The 14560-nt window shown below is 44.9% G+C and overlaps 1 long non-coding RNA gene across 1 annotated transcript; it reads right to left on the bottom strand.

Annotated features, from left to right (window-relative positions):
• Window positions 1–2031: 2031 nt before the first annotated feature.
• On the bottom strand, window positions 2032–13255 carry LOC309694395. Its single transcript, XR_014272860.1, has 4 exons — window positions 13068–13255; window positions 5806–5843; window positions 3598–3658; window positions 2032–2195 (listed from the first exon to the last, which is right to left on the bottom strand). It is a non-coding gene; the product is annotated as an uncharacterized lncRNA (long non-coding RNA).
• Window positions 13256–14560: the final 1305 nt, after the last annotated feature.

Below are 14560 nucleotides of genomic sequence, written 5' to 3' on the forward strand. Positions count from 1 at the left end.
ATGTTTAACTGTTTTCCACTTTTTCTTTGGTCATTTTAGCCTTTTTGGCCAGGGTGCAGGGAGTATCTGCCATCAAACAAGGCCACAGCTGCATGTAACTACAAAGGTGTTTGCTAGTTCACCTTACGTGCATTAATGTAATAACTGGTTAGTGTACTCAACGTAAATTACACACGAACAACATGAAGCTACTCATGCAGAGAAGAACGGCTGCTGCTGCCGTCATCATCCGTCATCATTTCTGCTACACTGGCAGGGCTAGGGGCCAGGACTCTCCTCTTCGTGTTTTTGGGGGATGTTGCTAACTCTGGGTCCAATAACAGGCACCACACCCGCAGTAGATGTGCCCGGTGTGAGGTCTCGCAGCATTTCTCGGCGTATAACAAAATGCTATACGTCACCAGGTGTTTCAACAGATTCGAGGAGTTACCTCCTTTGCACAGTATCACCTTAAAGCACTTGTTGCAGGCTGCTGAGTTTGCATCTTTTGCTGTGAAGTACAGCCAGACTTTGACCGCTTCGCCTTGGGCGTTTTTAATCTGTAGCTCTGCTCTAAAAGAACGTACGTACCTGGGCCCGCCTACTATCCTCGGAAACCTAAAATGATTGGCTATAGAATCCAAAGTGACATCTCAGGAAAAAAAAAGCACCGAAATGTGCGCTGCTTTTCGGTCTGGTTACTACCGTTTATGTCAGAACCGGTACCCGTCCCTACTTACTATCATCATTATCATAGAGTCTTTTAAAGAAAGCATCTTATAACAAAGTGGGTAAAGATCGTTTTTAACATTTGTTCTTTAACAAGTTGTCCGTTATTTGTCGACACAACACTGGTTCATCCCTGGAGTTCGTTGCCCTTTTTATGCTTGAATCCTTCATAGAACAAGGTCAGAAGTGAAAAAGCAACCGATGTCCAAAGAAAAAAAACTACAGTGCGAGACCACTTTAGTCTAGTTCCATGAAAGAGAACTGTAAAAACATGACGGCTGGCTCAAGGCTTTTATACAGTACTATAATAATGACAATAATAATAATAAGAAGAAGAATGAAAATAACATATTTACCTGACAATCAATCCAAAGTATGCTTGTTTAGCCCACTGAAATTACACATATGCTGTCTGCTTTTGAGCACATTAATTTCTCAATACTAATGTGATGTAGAAATTATTTATCTCAACAAATTGATAATTCCCAATTTATGTAGCACTTTTAATTACACCAAACCAAAGCCAGGGTTGGAAATGATTTAACTGTAACACTCTAATGTTGTTGTTTTTTTCTGTAATGCTCCAAAGCAATTTAAAATTTTAAAGATTAATGACAAGGAATGCACTTCTGTAAAAAACAAACAAAAAAAAACCCAAGATCAATTAAAAATTAAAGCTAACCAAAATACTCGGCTGTGGTTGGTCAGTTTCCCTCAGCTACTCTATGCTAAATAAATGATACATGATTTCCACATCGTTACAGAGGGAGGCTGTGTGTACAGCTCAGCACTAGATGGGGGTAGTGTCACTTTGAGGTGCTGTGAAACAACGTTTCAATAACACTTGGATTTGTTTCCAGCTCAAGTCTGTTCCCGAGGTTTCTTCTCGTGTCTCTCAGCATCCCAGCTTCTTACACACTGGTTCACACGATGTGGGCTTTCACACTGTTCCCTTTATACATTTTATGGTTTGGATAACTTTCCGAGTTTAATTTCAACAAAACTGTGATGACACTTTTATTTATCGTCTCTTGCCATCAGCTGCGCCTTTTGGCGACACCAACAAGGCTGAACAAACCGAGCGTTTTCTCCTGTCGCATGAATCCATCCCAAATGACAGTCCGAAGCCACGCTCACGGCCACTATTACATCACCTCCACTCTTCTGCACCACTGCACAGAGTGCTTTTCTATGAATAATACAGAGAGACTTGGGAGGCGGGGGTACACGGACATGGGACTTGGTGACTAAATGACACAGATGACAAAGATCGTTCTTACGTGAAACACGAGTTAATCCGAACAGTAAATAATCACATCAGCCTAATGAACTGATTCAACTTTATTAGTTTAATTGACAAATCAGTGACACAAACATTCTTACACCCATACATCACATGTGTGAGCTTTGGGTTCACCTTACTTGAATTACAGAAGTCGTTGCAGGCGGCTACAATGAGAAATGGCAGCGGTGTGGCCGGTCCCAGACTGCGAAGGAAGACAAGGTTATAGACTGCTTTTTTCCCCCTCCCCATGAGACAGCAGGCTTTAGCATAGAAGGAAAATGACATATTGCACCGTGAGATCACCAGACAGGTCCTCTATCTTAGCCAGCGCACACACACACAAACAAACAGGGGCAGGCAGGAAACCTCTCATGAAACTCAAACACAGATAATGAGGCATCCTCGGTGAGAAAGGTGGAAACAATCGACTTTATACAGCCGGAATTTCCTTCCTTCTCCCAGCACGTTTGCATGAGGGGGAACATCGAGCAAAATCTAGTGAAAACTAGATAATCGTTTATCTACTGCTGTAAGCTTTCTGGAGTTTTTGTTCTCCCTGTCCTCCCTCTCCATCAGCCCGTCTCTCTTGCCAGCACAGGCGCACAGTTAACGCAGAGTTAACTCAGCTCAGTGTATAATTAGACAAACAAAAAAGAGAGGGATGAAACATCTAAAGGAGAAGAGACTCCAAATGATTACACATTCACTCCGCTTCCTTCCCCCTTGCTGCACACATAACCATCAATTAGAGGAGAGGAGGATGAGGACAAGCAAGCAGCCAGGAGTCTATTTGTGTCTCTATCTCTCCTTCTCTTTCCCCTTAAGACTCCCAGCACCGGGGAGGGAGGAAGGAGGGAGAAAATAGAAGTGAAAAACAAGAAGTATATAAATAAAATAATCAGAGTGCCTCACATCCGGCCGACTGATTGGCTGAGACGCGAGTCAGGCAGATCTGGGCCACAGTTGCACTCATTGTTCAGTGAGCTTTTCTACACAGTCCAACCCAGCGACAGCAATGAATGTTGATTGTGACCTTAGGTCTTCGGGTACAGTGGAAACAGAGTGTCACTTTTGTGTGCGGCGTGGCTGTGTGCGTCTGTTCTCGTCACCGGATTTTCATGCAGCCACTTTGCCCCTTTGTTCATTTTTTTTTTCTTCCTTCGCTCGTTCCTGACGCCGTCGGAGCGAACCACGGGGCACAGTCAACGGTCGATGGTTTTTTGTGTCCATACCAAACTCACCGACAGCGTTGAATGTTCACCGAGGCAAGCAAGGCGAGGAAGGACGGCAGCTGTGACCGTGAGCCGAGCTGACACGGGAGGCAGGGTGTGGAGGAAGAGGAGGGAGGAGAGCCAGTCAGACAGGCATGGGACAGGGGGACGGGGACGATGCTCAGAACCACAGAGGTCAGGTTGCGTAACGAGAGGACATAACGACACAAGACAGTGGCAGAATGAGTCCGCTGTCCTCAGGGCAATGACAGTTCTGGTTATGTTCCACACACACACACACACACACACACACACACACACACAAAAGCATCACGAAGCATACTTAAGCTCGAGCATAAGCTGAGAGGCTCTGCTTTAGAGCTTTACTACCACCTCATTAATCAGAGGAACACGAAGTCTTTCATCTTCAGATGAAAATTGCTCGTAACAGCATCTGAAACACAGATGAAGAAAAAGTTGTTAGCGCTGATATCCCACTGTCTTCTCTTTAAAGACTGATTTCACACACATGAAAACAGAAGAAGAAAAACACACACGCAGACAAACATTTTCTCCATTTCCTCCTGTGGTGTGTAGCCATGAGGATAAATTTGGCTTCTTTTGCATAGATTTTGTGAGATCTGTCTGAGCTCTTTGATTTATGCCGTTTTCTTTTTTTGTTTTTCTTGATCACAGCATTGAGAAAAAAAAACATTCAAAACGTTACATACCGAAACCATCTTTCCAGAAACAAAGTCCCAGCTTCTATAAATAACCCACATATCATTCTGTCAGCGGTGTTCATTAGAGCCATTTCTTCACTACAAAGTAGTGCTTCCATTCATCTTCAGTCTTTTTGTGGTGGAAGCATAAAATAAAATCTCAGAGACAAATATCTGGGCACTGGGGAGAAAATGGATTTCTGTAATTAGGCTGAATTCTACTAAAATATAATAAGCATATGCTTGTATTTCTACTCTTTAAAGACCCTGTGAGCAGTTCTGCTTAACCATCTTCAATCCTGGCACAGGTCTTATGGACACAGAGTCCGGAGAACAATACTGACGTCCTGCTGTGAGCTCCCTTTGTCCGAAGCGGACCAGTATCTGAGGGAACAACTGCCGGCGGTGTCAGTGCACTGCTGCACAGAGCAGGGGCTGACGTCAGGTTGGTAAACGCTGATCTATGGTCATTCATCGCCCCATTTCATCGGCTTAGGGTGCTGATGTCATCGCGCGAGCTCGACCTGCATCCATTACTCTGCTGGGGCTGCTGGGAGGCCAGCATGAGGCTAGCGTGATAACGCCCCGGCTGCAGCGGATGAGTAATGCGCCATATTACTGCCGCTGTAATTCAGTCATAAAACAGACAATTTGTTTTTTGGTTCTTTGTCCCGTGCGTACGCCGCGTCTTTGAATTACTGCCTCTGAATTCTGCCGTGGGATGCTTTCCTCTGTGTACATGCAAAGATGTTCAAGTCATTTTTTATTTTTTTTAAATGACAGGAATACATTAACTGCTAAATAAAATGCACCATAATATTTAATGATACTCAGCAGATAGCAGGTCTGTAACATCACGTGTTCGGATGTTTCTCTTCTTTCTGACTGAAGCAGAGGTCTCTTTTTCTCCCGGGGTGAAGCAGGGCAGCTTCTGATAAGAGCCTAAATTCATATGTCGAATTAGATTGTCCCTACTCCATCACAGTCACACACACACACACACTTACACCTCGCCCCCACAATAAGACCTAAAATGAAAAATAGGCGGAGGGTCGAAGGGAGAGGAGAAAAAGGGGGCTTTGCCATGGCAACCCCAGTGTCAGCCAGCCATTTCTACTTAATCCCCCCCCCCCAGTTCAATGTCGCGCCCTCTGAGAGACCCCCTCTCTACAGCTGAATATTTCTTTTGTGCTGGTAGACTTTGCGTGTGTGTGTGTGTGTGTGTGTGTTAGGGAAGGAGGGGGTGACAGAGGGAGGAGGGATTGGGGTTAGAGGTGGGTAGATCATAGCTATCCCAGTTTAAATGGGGGGCCAAGCTGCAGGTCACAGAATCTCAACATTACACCGGGGGCACAAACCAGAGATCAAATCACACACACACACTCAGATATATACATTTAAACACTGTATTGATGGAGAGTGATAATCATTTCAAATAGCTGATAATTGCGCCATATGGCAAACAGCCGTGCCTTTCCTCCCCGAGCCTATCAACAGCTAACTCCACTTCTTTTTCTTTTTTTTCCCTTTCCACTCTGAAACTCTCATGGTCTCTCGCTCTTGCCCGAGCAGGCCACTCTACATTACTGACAAAAGCGGTTATGGAGGAGTGGGTGGGGAGAGGCGTCAGCTGCTAGACAAAATAAAAAGGCCTCTATTTGCTCCTGACAATAAACGTCCCCATCTTTGGAGCTCCTCCACAGCTGCAGCCAAGATAGGCTTTCATTTCTAACTGCAGACTAATAGAGAGCGGTGTCTCCTTCCTCCACTGTATAAGCGGATTTGGCATGCAGGATAAAATTCAAGAGGTTTATAGCCATCTTTCTGTGACGCACTGTGAATATTTTTGCAAGAAAGTGAGTGCTGTGGTGAAGTATACCTGACTGAAATCATCTTCACGGAGCCGGGTGGGAAAACCTAGAAGACAAGAAAACGCAGGAGGGTGTTTATTTCAATGCACAGAACAACAAACACAAAAAAGAAGGAAAAGAGTACAATGTTTTCTTACAATTAATTGGATTTTCACTAGAAAGTTTCCTAATCAACCCACGATTAATTGCCCCGAGTTTGCTCAGGAAATCCCTAAACGCACTTCCCTTGAGGCTGAGCGATGGAAGCGGGCAGAGGAAGTGCCAGCGGTGTGTCTCTGGGGTGGTCCAATGTGGCCGTGGGTGAGGCTTTAATGTAGCTGCGTGTCCACTCCAGTGTATACTGTACATTCAGTCATAATGACTAACAGACCTGCAGTCTCCCCGTAGGGGCCTCACATGCCACTCCATGCCTACACATGCATACGCTCCACTTTAATGACGGCTCGCAGACTTTATTTGAAGTCTGCTGTGCTGTTTGCAAAAAAAAAAAAAAAAGAAGAAGAAGAAGAAGAAGAAAAACGAAGCTGGATTTTCCATGAGGAAGGAAAAATACAACTTTGAGCATCGACGTTGCCTATGTTGGACTAATAAGTGACCCGGGAGGGCTGATTATATAAAATGGGCATAAATCAATTGAAAATATGGACAATAATTACAGCTTGGCTGCTTTGCCGTGGTTCCTTTTGCTCCCATATATAGATGTGGGCTTGCCAAACATCTGGCTGGGTTATAGTATGCGCCATAGGCTACAGACATAATATTAAAAAGTATACTGCCAAGCAAACCTGGCCAAAGCTTTTTAAAGTCAATGTGCACATTTTGCAGCCTCGGGCTAATGTGTTTTCTTTCGCCATGTTCTGTTTTGCATTTAAGCCTCTGAACCCCGAAGCTGCAGCAATGAAACACTGCTACGCTCTCCTTCTTCGCAGCCCCCTCCCTGTTTTTAAAAAAACGATTATTATCTAAGCCAAAACTGACTTAACAAACGTAAAAGTGCTCCGTGCCAATCCAGTCTATTAGAGAGCAAAGGGCACATTGTAACATAAGGCTCAGAGTCTGTTCAACAAGTGCGAAGACATAAAGCAAAAACAAAGGCCCCGAGTTAGTGCCCTGGAACTGATTGGCAGGGTGGGGTCACTGGGTGACCCCTGACCTTTTTAACCTCCAGGAATGTTGTCATGCTGGTGTGTGTATTGTTCGAGCCTCCCTGAGGCCAGCCGAGCTGAGCGTCAGATTAATGTGAGCGCTGAGTGTTTCTGGGCCCCCTTCCCTCCAAAAAAAAAGAAAAAAAAAAACTTTGTCTTTCTTCCCCTAATCCCTTCTTTTCTGCTGTTCGTCCTCATATTTCAACAAACAAAAGGTATCAACAGGTCTGAGAGTGGGAGTGGGTTGATGTTGACGGTCTGAAGAGCACATGCACGCAGAGAGGCCTCCATAATGTGGGTGCCAGGCTGACTCTCGTTGCTAATCTAAATGAACTAGAAACAAGCTTTTTTGTTTCTTCTTCTCTCTCACTCTTTTTTTTCGATCACTCAACAAATAAACTACAGTTTTTATTGGTCCACGGTGCAGATCTAAGAGATCTCTGTATCCTGAGGCAGTCTGAGAGTCTGGCTCTGGAGGAGGTCACCAGCAGCATTAGGAATCCGACAGATGAGAGGGCCAGACAGACAATTACTGGCCAGGTACGTCCTTTATACCCACCTAGGGCTGGTCAGAGGAAATGGAGGAATTTATGATGTCATAAAAAAGTGCCAGGAGAGAAGTGCCTGAGAACAGGTTGTCTCTGGACCTGGAGCCATAAAAGACTCCTGCGGCTTCCGCTCCCACCCCCCGCCCCTCCTGACAACACTACACTGAGGACCAATATAGAAGATTTAATGAAAAAATATATCATTTGCTCATAAAATTAAAGGCATTTTCACATCATATTGTATGTTTTTAGGTTTTTAGACTCACCGACGCCAAAATGTCCTACAGCCCTTATCGAGCCTTAAATGTAACACTGTGAAGTTGAACAGATTTTGTTGCTTTTAATATCTTAAAAGTGGCTTTTATTTCTTTCTTTTTTTTCTTACTGGTAATTGAAGGTAATTCCTTCAATTTTGAAGAAAGCAAAACACCCAATGTCCGTGTCCCCTTTTACTGAAGAGAGGATCCAGCAACATTTTTAAATGGCATACGTATTTATTTTTTTGATATCTCCCTTAAATTTCCCCCACCCATCTTTTAACAATTTCAACCTCGGTTGCTGGTTCATCTTTTAACAGCGAAGCACCATCTGTCAGCTGAGCAGGTGTAAGGAAGCGAAAGCTCAAAAAGCACTCTGCGCAGAGACAAAGGATATCCCTTCCTCCTTTACACGCGCACACAAACTCACATCTATAGGTATATACGCGGCGCTGCTCCTCCTACTACAAAAAGAAAAAAGATAGAGACACGCTCTCAGCCTCGGTGCTTGTTAAAGAAAAGGAAGAGAGAAGGTGGTCATTTGCCCTACAGCCTCGCTAAGGAGGTTTCCCATTGTAAAAATGAGTGGCTGCACAGCCCCGTTTCCTTTCATCCCTATACTTGAGGCACGCTGCCTTTGTCTCACAGAGGACACAACAACCAGCCTCCCTGCTACGCTAGACTGGTCAAATACCTGGGAACTACCCCTGGCCCGGTGGGAAAAACAACAAGAGGAGTTTGAGGAGGAGGGTAAGGTGTGAGTGTCAATCTGTGGGGTGGAGAGGCTGATCGTCTGAGAAAGCCTGTTTAGTATTAAATCAAAGCAGTGAGAGAGAGCTATGAACACTTTTAGCCAAAATACACAAGAAAAAAAAGAGGCTAAACTTTGTGCAGCTGAAGTGATGAATTAATTCAATTAACATCTGCTTTTAATCTTCTTTCAGTTTTTCCCTTCAAAGGTAGCAACTGCATGTGTTCAACTACGAGCTCCGAGGTTAAAGTGTTATTTTTTCCCTCTCCCCGCTCTCCCCTCCTTCCAGTTCTGCACTTTCATGCCAGCTCAGCATAATGAAGGCAGTTCCTGTATACGAGGTACTGTAGGGGTGAAGTGAGTTTAAGTCCTCCACAAACCCGGCTGCAGCCGGCTGAATGCAAAGCTTTACGTTCCAGTCCACGCGGCCTGCCTCGGCAACCAGACTTCAACTGTCACACCTCATAAAGCAGAGCCCAAGCAGCGGGGTTGTGTTTAAAGACAGGCGGGGGGAAGATAAGGCAAAATAAGGACAAATACTGAAGGAAAAGGAAAAGTAAAAAAAGACAGAGAGAATGCGTCCATTCAAGAAACTGTCGAGAAGAGGGTGCAAAGCTCTCGACAAAAAGCGGAAACTGCGGTGGCGCGTCTCCAGTAGAAGAAAATATAGATTTGGGGACAAATTACAGCAGCAAACACAAGAAAGAGGGAATTGTTAACACCATGACCCTCACTTCTAATTTCTAGTTTTGTGCTTGGCTGTTGAGAGAGAAGTGAGGACCCACAAGTTTATTTTCAAATTGTCCACAAAAAATGCCAGTCATTTCCTGGCGTTCCCCACTTCCATATGAAAGCCCCCCTTTCCTTTAGGAACAATGGGAAAGATTCCAAAATTTCCAATGGGGAGTTTCTTGTGCAGAGATACAATAGAGAGCATGTAGTGACAGAATGGAGACGGGCTGTTTCTCTCAGCAGCGACAGGTTCAAGGCTAGTTTGTGTCTTACGGTAGTTTGAGATTAAACACCGCAACCACGACGTGGGAAAAACGAGCAGATTAGCCGATCTGCGTCTGGATTTTTAAATCTGTTGTTTCTCATATCTTTATTGGTCAACTACACTTTGACCCTTTAAGATAAAAGCAGAAGAAGAATCAGGCTGTTTGGGGGAAAAAAAATATGTAGGCATGGGACGGGTAAAATCTGATTATTCCAGAGATGTTTAACTTGTTTTCTTAGCACCATAATCAGCATTTCCCACGACTACTACTCTATAAATTTACCTGTAACACAAAGCCAGACAACCATTTTCTTTGTCTCCTCTCGTCTTTGTCTCCTCTCAGAACCATAAGAAGAGCAAAATAATAAATCAAGCTAAGACCAATTATTCTGCCCAGTTGGATAATAGCAGGAGAAACACAAGAAAAGCAGGAGATAAAATGCACAGAGACTCAAAGGCTCGATTTCGATCACTGAGACTGATTTCTGATATTGTGCAGTCCAATCATATATATGTGATTGATTCTTACTCTTTTCTTGGGTTAGTCATTTCAAATAAACAAACGGCCAGCGCAGAGAGAAGAAAAAGAGCATTTTAAGATCTTAATTTGGGATTTTGAGCTGCTGCGAGAGAAAGGCCATTTCTCGGGAGCTGAATTTAAGAAGTAAGGAAAAGGCTGAATTAAGTAGATCTTATTTTGGACTGTTTCGTTCCTCTGAGATGTGCGTTGATCTGCATATCAAACCCCTCCGAATATGGTCGTAGATCAAGTGTACCTACCACAGCGAGGGTATTCCCTGATAGCAGCGGCGTCCACCACAATGCGGCAAAAACTCCTCAGGAACAGCTTGAGAAACACGACAAAGGTCCAACAATCCTGGAGGCCCACCCATCAAGAGGTGCAATATTGGTGCAAGACAAGGTGGGCGTTCACAATGTTATGGCAAGTGGCTTTAATGTTGCTGCTGATCAGCCGACGTGCAAAGAGTTTAAATGTCATCTGCTTGTGAACGGGCCAGTAGGCTTTTGAAAGCCACCTGGCTTGACCCAAGCGGACCTGAGCCGTTGGCTAGACAAGAGGTTAGAGGTCATACACTCATCTAGACACGCAGTATGTCACAATGCCTAAGGCAGGGTGCAGGGGTCTCCATTACCTAGCCTTTCCATTTACCCATTACCCAATCAGACACACACACAGGGGAAGAACAAACACACACAGGATCCTGTTGATATGAACGCATTCAGGCCTAAACTTCCATTTAGCTGAGATGCATGGACATACCGCAAGGTTTCTTCACAGGAGTTGTGAGATTGTATTGTATTGGCTGTTTTGGATCCTTAGACAGAGACGGATTTATAAAAATATACAAGATGTAACTAGTTTTTTGCTATTTAAAAAAAGGCAGTCGTGCTGAATGAGTGCAGCTGAACTGAGCTGTGCTATCCTCAACACTTTCGTCATCCAGGAGTTGAATTTGAGCCAGAATGAACGAATCGGCGAACCCCAGCTGCTGTTGCTGATGATGATCCCCTGTGCCATCGCTGCATTTCCACCGACAGAGACGAACTAAAGCAACAATAATGTTTAATTGGAACTGTTCTGCGGACTCTGTTGAGAAATAGATGCCGTGTAATGGAGGAACAACAGTGATCTGCGGCTGAGAGCCTCTCCGCTGTGATAGCAGGTTGCTTCTCAACATAATTGCAGGGTGCAGCTGATGAAACTCATCATATGTGATAATGAGCTATGCAGGAATGATGATCATAGATCCAAGCAGGAGATAAGATAAGCCAACATCCAAACCGCCCCTGCGTCCACATTACAGCGGCAGGAAGACGCTGGCTTTGCTCCGTTCACTTATCCCACCCCGATAACTCTCTGAAACCGAATTAAACAGCTATGCACCCGGACATTGGTTGCTCTGTAATGTGAGGGAGCAGCTTTTTCTACTTCACAGGGGACACGGCTAAAGTGAATTAAATGTAACTCAGTCCTGACAGGGATGGAAGCGAGGCCATCACAGCTGATCACATCAGTGCCTATCAGGAGTGTTCTTCCACCACACGGCTTACTGAGACAGATTTTCCCACTAATTTATGTAAAAGAAATTAAAGTACACGCAGTTAAATGGCTCTTGGCAGTAGGTAAATGTTTTTTCTTCAATTCCATTGATTTTTCTTTTCATCAAATCACTCTGTGAGTAATCTATAGTGGGTAAAATGTAGTGCTGCACTAAGCGTCTAGACCTACTATATCCAGATGGCAAAAGAATTTATGGAGACTGCCTCATTAACCTTAAGGCATATTAGTGCTTGGTACCACGTGTCTATAAGCTAAGCAGTGCAGTTTCTGAAGTCTCCTGGCCTCAGCTGCATTCAACTAACTGGAGGGTCAAAGCTGTGCTGCTTATCAGGCCTCTATGCCCCAAACTGAGTGTGCAGTGCTTGTGATGGAGTGTGTTTATTTGTATCTGTGTGTGTGTGTGTGTGTGTGTGTGTGTGCCCACCCTGAAAATGGCAGTCTGGCTGTTTTGTTTTTTTCGCCATGTGCCGAAGGCCCAAAAATTCCGGGAGGAAGTCAGATGCGCAACAAGCTGTTTCCGAGAATTCAGGATGCGCAAATACAGCAAACGCTTTTCTCTACTTGCACTATTCCAGTCCCAGCGTACATCTGAGGATAAACCACACATCAGCAGACACGCGTGCATGATGTGGAATCCCTTCCCCAAAAACAAATCATGTTTCAATTGCAACACTTTGTTCCAGCGCCTGTTTATTTTGTGGCCGCGTTACGCACCCATCCACTCAGACGGACCACACCATGAGTCACGGCTTGGCGAGAGACGGGTGGCGGCTCTGAACGACCGCCGTCTGCTGTCTGCGCTTCAGGTGTCTCCCACTCAGGATTCTTTGTGGGGCAGGAGGGCTGGCTGTAATGTCGATACAATGACAGATGGTCCAAACAAAGCCGGTACGCATTGTTCGGCTGGGAAAAATAATAGACACCATTTATCAGCCGACTTTCAGGCCTCAGTGTGAACGAAAGACTGTCTGCTGAGTGAAAGCAGTCAAAGTTATGCTGCACTGAAGCCTCTCGGCGTGATTCTTTTGAGCTCTTTTAAACACACCGTTAAAACTTTCCGAGAAGGGAGGGCAGCGTTTGTCTGCCCACCGTGTGCAATCGACGCGTCTGCGAGAGCGTTTTTTTTTTAACTGAAGTGCGCTTTAAAAGGATTCATACTTGCCAAAGCAATCGGAAATCGCCCTTTTCCCCTTCTCTTCCTTTAGTCACACGGATGCCCAGAAGAAGAAATGAGTGGCATTGAGAGCTAAAGCCGCCTCGATAGTACCGAGCGACAACCCGGAGTACATCACACACCGCCACAGAGTTTCACATCCAGCCACGTATTAATCAGCTCATTCATACTTTATTAAAAAACGCACATATATAAAAAAAGATGCATCATCTCTTTTTAACTAAACCGCCGGTTTTGCGCCGACTGCACCGGATTAACCAAAAAAACACCACATCCCCGTTTTAGGTTATGCATTTGACATGATGGCATACTCACAAGATTTCCCTTCACCCTGCTGGTGAAGCAGCAGGACTCATTCTCCTGTCGCGGGGGCGCTGATCGCAGTTTCTTCTGATTCTGCAGCGGGGAGTATTTCTTTTCTTTTTTAATTTTTTTAATTTTTATTCTTACTCCCATCTTCTTCATCCGACACCAAGTCCACGCACTGACTGGGCGCCTGCCTCTCTGATCCACAGATTACGTCTGTTTGAGGGGCAGAAGGGAGGGCATCCGGTTTACAGGGATCACTGAGTGGACTGGGATTGGCTCAGAAGAGATAGCTTGATAAAATGCGCGTCGGCTATTGGACACAGGGCCGGCGCGGAGGAGGGGGCTGAAGGGAGGAAGCGCAGGAGGGGGTGTCCATCGTGCATTATTCAGGAGAAACCGGGTGGGGAGTAGAGGAGGAGGATACTCAGGGCAAAGAGGCATATGCAGACAATGCCCCGTGTCTCAGAAATTCAGATTTCATTGGTGGGACTTATCCTCCACAGTTTTATGGCTTCCCATAATCTCTTCATATGGACTCAGAGTGAAACTGGAGCACCCAAGTGCGTGTTATTAGTGTTTATAAAGACCTCAGCGCACTTTATGTAGGCTCAGAGACCGCTATAATAACCCACATTACGGCATAACTTAATATGGGAAAAATGATGTAGCAGCCTATAGAGAAAATCCTAAATTTTACAGCATTACAGCAGCGTGCTTCTGCAGGGTTTTTTTTAATCTGTCTGCTTGTCCTATTTTAAGATTAATTTAACAAAAAAATATGCAGAGCCATTCAGATGGAAGGGAATGACTATAAATAAATCAAACAACTATTATTCTGCAACATCAAACCTCAACGCTGTGTGTGTGTCTCTCTCTCTTGCTGTGTGTGTCCCTAAGCACAATGTTTATGGGGCCCTGAGTGTGTGTGTGTTTCTGCTGTATGTAGGCTACGACAAAGCTGGAACTGCAGAATTTTCCACACAGGAGCAGGGGAGGAAATGGTGCATGGATAATTCTGTCTTCAGATCCTCTGGTACTCACTCCGAGAGTAGTCGGCTGAATCAATACAGCTTAAAGCTTTCTCATGTTCCCCCTTCTCACATACTGTTGAGAGGCAGCGCGGTCCGAGCTGATCCATTCTAGGTGAGATCCTGCTTTTAAAAAAACCCACCACTCTGGCTCTATAATTATAATATTAAATCACCTCTTGACCTGTAACCCTCTTGAACACACTCACTCACATTCGCATCCGTAACACAGACAGTGAGTGGTTAACCTGTGCGAGCAGACAGAGAAATCCTAATAACCACAGCAGGGGTCTGTCCAGTAGCCATGGTGATTGAACACATTTCTCCACACAGCAGAAAGGCGGCGTGTCTGTGGCACACCACACAGGCCTTTATAAGGCCCAGACCCATGCTAGAAGGAAGGAAACACCAAGTGGAGGATCACACCCCGTTTCATTGTAGCTCTACGATTTTACGACAGCCACGAAGAAG

Source organism: Aulonocara stuartgranti (assembly GCF_965226115.1).
Source record: "Aulonocara stuartgranti genome assembly, chromosome: 18".
Lineage (NCBI taxonomy): Eukaryota > Metazoa > Chordata > Actinopteri > Cichliformes > Cichlidae > Aulonocara > Aulonocara stuartgranti.